The sequence below is a fragment of the Trifolium pratense genome, linkage group LG7 (genome assembly GCF_020283565.1).
Source record: "Trifolium pratense cultivar HEN17-A07 linkage group LG7, ARS_RC_1.1, whole genome shotgun sequence".
NCBI lineage: Eukaryota > Viridiplantae > Streptophyta > Magnoliopsida > Fabales > Fabaceae > Trifolium > Trifolium pratense.
Genome location: NC_060065.1, coordinates 35,647,232 through 35,654,122, shown reverse-complemented (window position 1 = coordinate 35,654,122; position 6,891 = coordinate 35,647,232). Strand labels below are relative to the sequence as shown.

General features: G+C 30.2%; 1 long non-coding RNA gene across 6 annotated transcripts; it reads left to right on the top strand.

Moving 5' to 3' along the window:
• Positions 1-692: 692 nt before the first annotated feature.
• Positions 693-3,682, top strand: LOC123899958. 6 transcript variants are annotated; one of them, XR_006805770.1, is made up of 6 exons: positions 693-961; positions 1,236-1,294; positions 1,495-1,909; positions 2,240-2,317; positions 2,804-3,053; positions 3,155-3,682. It is a non-coding gene; the product is annotated as an uncharacterized LOC123899958 (long non-coding RNA). The 6 variants fall into 6 exon arrangements; XR_006805768.1 differs by adding an exon at positions 2,060-2,142 and having other exon boundaries at positions 2,240-3,053; XR_006805767.1 differs by adding an exon at positions 2,025-2,142 and having other exon boundaries at positions 2,240-3,053.
• Positions 3,683-6,891: the final 3,209 nt, after the last annotated feature.

Here is a 6,891-nt window from a genome sequence, read left to right as displayed (position 1 = left end):
TAGTCATATATCTCAATCTCATTAGCCCAAATATGGAAACTCTACTTTAAGTTTTATATTAATAATTCATGTGCATGCTCTGAATTTTTTTTAATAAGTTTTTTTAAGGATCACTACTAGAAAAAGTTTAAATACCGACGGAATTCAGAGACGGAATTTATTTCTTCTCTATTTGAGACGAAATTAGAGACAGAAAAGAACATTTAGAGACGAAAATTAAAATATATGTATTAGTGACAGATGTTAGAGACCGAATGTTCTGTCTCTAAATCATTCTGTCTCTATATCTGTCTCTACTTGATTACTTTTTTAATTATAAATAGAAAATAATAGTTGGAGACAAATTTTAGAGACAGACTTTGACCGTGTCAAATATTTTCTGTCTCTGTATCCGTCTCTAATTAGTCAACTTGTTATTAGAATAGTCAAACTTTTGTTAGAGACGAAACAAATCCATCTCCGAGCCTTTTTGTTTGGATTTTTTTTTTGAATTGCCTTAATTTTGAGTTTATGTTAAACAATTTATGAAAATAAATAATCTTTTATGTATTATTTTAAGATTTTCAAAGTAATTTATGAAATTTTTTTTATAAAAACACAATTTATTCATTTATATATATAAACTAAAAAATAAGTAAATTCAAACGGGCTCTAAATAAACATAATATTTCATTTTACACCATTTTTTCCCGCCCAGACATTAGAATTTTAAAACCTATTTTTTAATCCCCGCCCAAACTAAATTATAGTACTACTATTATTTTTTAATTTTTAAAACCTTTTTGTTAACCCTAAGTCAGATCGCCTCTGCCTGCACACTTCGCCCACTTCACCCTGCAGATCGCTCCGTCAAAGCGCCGCTCGTTGTTCTTCACAGTGATGCTCATATCCTCTTCCTTCTCACAGCACCGGCCGGTCACATACTCCCCACATCGCTGAGTTTCTCCATCTTCAATCAGAGGTATGCTCTTTTCTTAGACTCTGGATATTTTCCTTTTTCATTAGTCTCTTAAATTTCTACAATTTTCTGCATTTGTCTTGATTGTGTTAATTAATTTCCATGGTTTTATGTTGTGTTAATGAGGCCATGGGGTCAAGGCTACTCGCTGTTTCATGTGTATTATGTTATTTTAGTAGTTACACTTTTCAGTTTGTTTTCTCAAATTTTTTTCTTTTTTAAGTTTTTTACTGTAGCTATATGTTTGTGAAGTCTCTAATTTCTGTGTCTTTTTTAGTTACAGATTTTGGGAAAACAACAGCGGTAAATTGGTTATAGCACTCAACAAGAATTTAGGTAATTTAAGAGACATGGAACTAGAATGTTGGCTCTCTTCTGCATCTCTTGTTTCCTTAGTTTCAATTATTTGTTCAATGTTGTTGTTTATTATGTTTTTATCTGATGCTTATCATAATGTTTTGTTTCTTATAATGAACTGATGTACTCAGAATTTTAATTGATGTGAGCTTCATTTGATCCTAACATAATTTATGCAGGTGTGTCTAATTAGAGGTTCTTAATGATTTGGAGATGCAGATCTTATAATCGTTAACTCTCTATTTTAATTGATGAATCGCTGATTTTGCCGTAGGGGTGAATTAAAGATTTGTAGTTGTAGTTTATAAGGTGCATGAGAAATTCGAAAGATCTCCTTGATTACTAAGTTACTGCTAAGTTGTTAGGATTTGAACTCTGAACTCCCTCTTGTGTTTCTTCTATACATTAGGTTATTTCATAACACCATTTTTGGAATATAAAGCAACTTTACTTTGCATTGTTGTTTTTCAGGACATTTAATTACTCTCCAAGGGTGATGAGAGTTGTAACACGGGACAAATCATTTATAGAAGCTCTTGCCAGAGTTAGACAAATTGCTAGCACATGAAAAGAAACTTTACTGATGAAGTTAAGGTAGGTTGAGTAGAACTTATGTTATATAGGACTAGCTAGAAGTTTAATAAATTTACCCATACTTTAGTTTATTAATTTGTTCAAGTCATTCAATTTTGTAGCTGCAATTTAGTAGGTCCACACATTTGTGTTTTGTTCTGAATTTTGCAGCCGAATATTGTTTGATAAGCTGCTTAGTTAACAAAATTTGACTACCAAAGAAAGGTGGCCACTATCAACATGCTAAAAGAAAGGTTGCTAACCATTACATTAGTAGTCCAAAATTTGAACGCTTACTTAACTAACTGAGAAAAAATTGTTCATTTCATCTTTTGTTTTCTTTACTGTCAGGATGATGCCGGAAAAGATAAACTTACCCCAAACGGATCAAAGAAATACAGTGATATTAAAGCTCCTACAAAAGCAGTTGTATGCAGTTTTTGATATAAGCTCAACTTTTATGTTTAACTCGTTTGCTTTTGTTTTGCGTTGCTGTTACTTTATGTGTGCTCACAGCAAGTTCCTCATGACTATGCCTTTGAGAAGTGCATAAGAGAAGAGCTTATCCTTGCAAATGAGAAAGGGGTGACTTATTTGGGTGCCTTACCCTGCTCTATTTTGTGATAGTTATTTTAATGGTATTCATTTTATTAGAGTATATATGCTTTTGATACAATGTGTATTAGTCAAGTAATATAAAAGTATTTGTTTTTTCATAGAATTTGCAACTCAAACTCTTACAATTGATCTGTATACTCTGAACTATTATCATTGTGATATTTATCGTTATGGTTTAGAACTATGTTGCAACACTAAGATTATATGTAATTTAAGAAGGATATGTAACATATGTTACAATTATGTATACTTTAACTTCTGACATTGAAAAAATTTGATAAATTAGTTGTTTTGCAGGTATGTATTTGTTATCTCTACAAGAGTTTATGTCCGAAGCACAATTTGGTGGAGTAAAATTGAAAATTAAGAGTAGACTTTTTTTTTTTTTGGTAAACTTTGAGATTATGATATTCATGTTTTTTGCATAGAATATAGTACTTATAGGTTGTAGTTTTTAACTATTTTGAAGTTTGACATGGTTGTAAGACTTCGTGATAATTTTAAATATGAATTAAGGTTCATTTGATTTTGTTTCAGCCAAGAAGATGTAGGTTACACAAGTCTCTAATTCTCTCTTTTGTTACATTACATAAATAAATATTACCAGTGGATGTCTTACTTATAACTTTTTAATTTTTTTGGGTGCAGATTTTCTTGTGGATGCTATGGACTACATACTATCTAGAATGTTAAGCTTAAATTTGATGCAAGTGTTAGTTGAACTTGAACCTACAATTTATTGGTGACTTCTTTCTCGGCATATTAATACCGATCTTGGTTCAGATTGGAATCAGGTGGCTGCAATCATTTTAATTATGGTATTTGTGTGCTTAGAAGTAAGGATTTGTTGAGCTGTTGTTAGAGGACATCATTCAAGACTGTTAAAGGAAATCATATTTAGAGTGAGTGGGATTTAAGCATGGTTTCATGATATGGCATTTGTTTAGTATATGGAGTGGAACTCCATTTGTACTTCTTCTCTGTTGTATCATTTGATATAGGTCGTGGGTTTTTTTTGTTAACATAGTTGAATCTTGATTTAGGTGTAGTTTTGCATATTGTCAATGCAGAGCAACTGATGATCATATATTTGTAATTTTGGAAACTCAATATTCCTTGTGTTTTGTGGTTGTCTTTCTTTTTAAAAAATAAAATAGATTATTATCTATTTATTTAGTGTAAGGTTTATTAATTTTATATGCAGGCTTAGACCAATATAGTTGCAACAACCATCTGAGATTAAGAGATGAATTTTTTTTTTCCTAAAAAAATTATTACTAGAGACAGAAAATGTGTTCGGTCTCTACAGAGACAAAATTTTAAGTTTAGAGACAGAATTTTAGAGACAAAATTATTTGAATTTAGAGACGGATAAATCTGTCTCCAATAGAGACGGATTTATTGTGTTTTGGATTCAATGTTTAGAGACGGATTTTTATATGGCAGAGACGGGTAAATTCCGTCTCCAATCAGAGACGAAATATAAAATCCGTCTCTGATAGTTTAGAGACGAGGAAATTAACGACAGAATCAAATCTGTCTCTAATTTTGTCTCTAACATACTTAGTGACGGAATATTTGCATTTTAGAGACAGATTTCGCCCGTCGGTATTTAAGATTTTTCTAGTAGTGGATATTGGTTAATAAATTCCCCCTGACTTATAAAACAATATATCATTTACAATAATAATTAATTAATAAGTTAAATATTTTTTTTAATCAGCAAATATATATTATAATCAACCATAAATATAAGACATATAAATAGCGAAAAAAAAAAATCACAAAACTGCAGAAGAATGCGGTAGAACAACAACACCACCAAATAAAAACAACACCGTTTAAAACTCAACTAGGATACACTATCATCCTAATTAACCTCCATCTCATACCCAAAAAATTCAAAAACCAAGGCGGAACACTACTAAAGCAGCAGAAACAAAAACATCTCCCATAATAAAAAAATATTACGTACTTAATTATTTGGTAATTAAACTAATTTAGTTTGGTGACATATTGATGTAAGTTGTTGTGAGTAGAAACAAATTTCAATAAGTTGATGTGAATTAAAAATGTTGTTGATTTATAGTAATGGAAAGCAACGTAGGTAACAAAATATAGACAGATTAGATTGATACTAAAAATCCACATGGCCATAAGAAAAACATTGCATACATATACATGGCATGTTATGGTGATTGGTAACAGCAGCGTGGGATGAACAATATTTGATTGAGATATTTAAGGGGTCCCATTAGTGGAAAATAACAATTCTATAAAAAGTTTATATAATTTTTTGAATTATTTGACACATACCCTCATCCTTTTGTTGGAAATAGATTGTTGATGCAAATAGGGCCTATGATTGTTTGTTGATGGGAATTAATGTTTTGGGAAAGACCAGCAAAAAGTGCATCAAGTGGTATTGTTTTTGCAATGGGGCCATAGCATTTTGATTAAATGGGGAACCTAAAACACTTAGTATTGATGAAGTTTTTGTTTGTTCTGTGAGGTTTATGACAAAATTTCAACCACCGCGCAATTAATTGGTTATTAGTTTTAGAGTATCATGTGTTAATATTAAGGAAAATGCTAAAAGTGCTCTCGGGTACTGATTAAGCATGTTAAAATAGAAATTATGTCTCGAAATACGTGCATTCAATATCTCAAATGTATAAAAAGTTATCTTTTCAATATAAATTTTATTTTTTATTTTCTTTTTAGGTATACTTAACAAGTGCCCCGAGGGCACTGTTTAGCATGACCATAATATTAATTATCTTTGAAATTAAGATATTCAACTTAAATAAGTTTCTCTTAAAACCGATTGTTTGAAAGAATCCGAACTCGAATTCGTACACAAATATGATCTAAACCCGAAAAGGAGGAAAACAAAAACAACAATAAGTCTAAGGTTAGTTGCATCACAAAACTTGTATTTTATATTTTATAGAAATAAATCCTTAATTTGATTTCTTATTTTATTCAACTAATTTCTAACACATCTCATATTTTATGATAAATGTTTTAACTAGAAAATATGACAATCAACAAGTATATATCCTACCACATCATTACTTCATCCTACTTTACTTTCTTCATATGGCATAAAAGATTAGATGATTTTTATTAGATGTGAATGTAAAATTAATTTACATCGACAGTGCATAACTTTAAATTCTAATTAATATGTATGATTTATAATATAAATTATATATTTTAATTTTTTTTATACAAAGATATTTTAATTATTTAATAAGTGTGAAGTGCAATATAGATGCTTCGTTTTCATCTCAAAACAATAAAATGGAAAGTGGCATGTGTAATATTAGACGAGTTCAGTGTGTTTGTGTTGGCTAGGTACAACCAATTTACTCTGGTATATACGAGAAATGCTAACATGGGCACAAGCTCAAATGAATTATTCTTAGGCACACTCACATAAGTGAATTTTTTTAAAAAAAGATATGATTAAAATTATATTAATTGATATGATCATTTTATTTTTCTTTTAATTTTTTTGATTGATGTTTGTGTGCCTAAGTTTGTGCCTAAATGTGTTGTGTCTATGCAAGAATGTCTCTGCTGTTTATATTGGTGAAGTTGTACGTCTACTTTCGGCTCTTGCTTGGGGTTCATGAATTGCATTTGGGACAGTTGATTTTGAGCTCGATGCGAAGAAAATTGTTGACATGTTCCATGCGCGTACACATGATGCTACTAAATTTGGTGTTATAATCTCCTATTGTAAGAGTCTATTTTCTATTTTTTGTAACAACTTTAGTGTTGAGTTTGTTAGGCGACAAACAAATAAAATTGCTCATAATTTAGCTAAGACAGTTACATATTTAGCTAGTCCCCAACTTAGAGTTGACATTGTATTGAACACATTCTAATTCATGATATGCTATAAACACTCTATTTTTTTTAATAAAAAAAAAATCTAAAATCATAGATTATCTCTATTAGAAGAAAACTAAAGAGGTTCCACAAATTTTGCAAGGTAGAAAACCTCATATGCCTAACCATATGGTATAGCTAAGGAAAAAGCAATAATTGAATTAGGTGAGGATCCCAAACCATACTATGTGGACTGGAGGGTAGACACCATCATATATATATACCAGCTAAGTGACAAAATGATATATCCACTTAGATACTCTAATTTAGCAAAACAAGAGATTGCAAATCAAAACTAGCCTTAAAAAGAGACTGCAAATCAATAACTAGCCTTAAAAAATCTAGCTAAACTATAGATTTCCACAAATTACATGTACTAGTACTAATGAAGAGTATAATGAGTGGCTCCAAATTCTACTAATCAACCTACTCATAAAAGAGATTTAATATTTTAATTTGTGGTCCAATTTTTTAAACTCGATTGT